This window comes from Silene latifolia, chromosome 1, assembly GCF_048544455.1.
Source record: "Silene latifolia isolate original U9 population chromosome 1, ASM4854445v1, whole genome shotgun sequence".
Taxonomy (NCBI): domain Eukaryota; kingdom Viridiplantae; phylum Streptophyta; class Magnoliopsida; order Caryophyllales; family Caryophyllaceae; genus Silene; species Silene latifolia.
The window spans coordinates 155935104-155937820 of NC_133526.1; positions in this window are offsets into that span (position 1 = coordinate 155935104).

Below are 2717 nucleotides of genomic sequence, written 5' to 3' on the forward strand. Positions count from 1 at the left end.
TAATATGTCCGTTTTATCCTAATTTATTTTCTCTTGTTTTTCTCAAAATTATCCGTCTTAAGTGTATTTTTGACGTAAATCAATTAACCCATTTTAATTTATTGTAATTTTAATTATTGCACTTGTTTATTTATCGTATTGTATGATTATTTACTTGTTTTCACATGTAATTAATTCTAAACCCTACTTCGACATAATTGTTTGCCTTAAATACGTGTTCACCGACATAGTTAATTCTCACATGTTAGGATTAATCTGTGGATGTTGTATTGCATGCATATAAACTATTTCCCTAATCATTAGTAGATGCCGCTATCGAGGCGGGCGGGATTAGGTGTTCATTAAAAGGACTTCCTAATACGTACCCTCACCCCTTACTCCAGATCTCTGTGAACATCAGTGTTCATTGGCATCCACGAGAGTCATTCTAGACGTAGAATGCTAAGGGTAACGAGTTCTTAGTGTCTATGTCACTCCTTTGTGTCTTGACATGACGTGAAATATTCGAACGGTTTCCAATTTTCTACAATAAATTGGTGGCTACTCCACAAATGCAAACGCTTGTTTCCTAAGTGCCCCCGTGGGCCCCCCGTGTCCACAGTTTGGCGACTCCGCTGGGGAGTGTGGACATGGGCCACGTCTCGCTCTGTGGATTTGGGTCACCTACCGGTCCGTAGTCACGGGCCACCTGCACGCCAAGCCAATCCGTGGACATGCAGTAGTCTAGAAAGCCACGCTCGGTGGCGTTGAAATGCTTTCGACCGGATCGCTTTAAATCGGTCGGTTTCGTCTCGGTAAAGGTCTCGAAACGATTAGAGATGTTCGGAGTCGCCACCAAGCATTTGTGGGATGCTTGGAACCCGTTCGAATCCACTTTATACCTTGGTCAACCAAGGCAAAAAGCGGTGTTTGACATAGGTACTAAAGAAAAGGACTCGTCCCCCTTTTAGAATTGTATGCCTAAAATGACTCTCGTACGCCCTGGATAAGGCCATCCACTATCCAAAGGTTCTGAGTAAGGGGTGAGGGTACGTATTAGGAAGCCCTTTAATCGGACACCCAATCCCGCCCGCGTTAGCGGCCTCTACTGATCGATCGTGGTTGTTTAAGTGCAAAAGTTGATAGAACGGTTAAAATGCATGAATGCGCATCCAAGAGTTTAACCTAACATGTGAGCTTTCTAAGTCGGTTTGTTTATCCAAGTATCAAGTATAAGATGTCAAAGTTGGATTTAGATTGATTTGCATGTGAAAACGGAAATTAAACATCCATTTACCAAGTTCGGATTATGATGCTTAACACGATCCATTTATTTGAAATAGGATGTCAAACGACAAAGTGTAAAAACGTAAGCTCGTCAATATGATCCGTCATGTATTCGGATTAACCGTAATCGGGATCGTCCTAGACAAGTGCTAAAAACGAGGCAGAATAGCGCCAGGCAGCCCCTTTGGGGCGCGAGCCTACTGGCGAGGGAAGGGGCTCTGCCCTGGTTTTGAAAGATGGAAACAGGCGGCCTCTTGGGGCGCGAGCCATGAGCCGACCCAAGGGGGGCGTCTCCTGGTTTTTGTAAAGGTTGTTTAAAACCGTATTTGTGATTAAATAATTTACAAGTATTGTTTGTATGATTAGAAATAATTACTATTATGTTAGTAATATTCGTTGTCGGATTTGCATGTTCGAAAAGCATAGTTTACAAATAGAAATGTAAAATGTTTGATTTGAACTAAATATGTTAAGTTCATTTCTTTGTAGTAAGCCAAGTTTCTCATCGTACTCGGATTAAACCGACATGGTATAAAGAACTAAGGATGATTATGAATTATGACTAATATATTTACAAATGTAAACAAATGAGAAAAATGGTAAATAAAATAAAAGGGGGGTTAAAATACCCATTAAAATGTAATTAACCAATAATATCATCGGGTCACGGAATAAACCGTCATGGTATAAAGAACCAAGGATGATTTTTATAATGGTCAAAATATGTTTATCATAAAAATGAATTAAAATGGTAAATAAAAGAATAGAAATTCCTTTAAAATGTAATTAACCAATTAATATCACCGAGTCACGGATTTAGCTGTCATGGTATATGGAACCAAGGGTGATTATGATTTATGGTTAAAAAGTTTGTCATAGAAATGATTTGAAACATTTGAAACGGTAAAAACCGATTACAAATAAGAAAAAAAATAAAGAGGAAAGACGAGAACAAACACGGATGAGTCTAACCTGGACACCTACATGAGGCGCGAGCCTCCCTGCATAGCAAGGAGCTTCTGTCTCAGGCCAAAACTCAGTTTTGGCTCGTCTAACCTATGTTTGAATCGTGTTATGCATTGTTCATGCATATAAACTCATAAAAACAGTAAAGACATGAAATAGATGAGTTGTTTACATCCTCAAACTTACGTGTATTGATATTTTGCGATGTAGACGACTTTAGAGACGGTTTGCTCGTAGCGACTACTCACGATCAAGAAGTTTAAAAGAGTGCCTTAAAAAAGGATTTTGTTTTGAAAATGAGTTGAAAATATGTAATTAAAACATGTTGATTGATTAGTTGAGTTGGTCGAATGGGTCGGTCGAATGCGCAGCGACGGTACCAAACAAAATGTGTAAGGCTTGTGTTTACGATCTAGGTCCTAAACACGTGTCGATTTTGTGACTTAGGAAGTCGAGTCTAGAAGTTTAAGAGAGAGGTGAAGGGG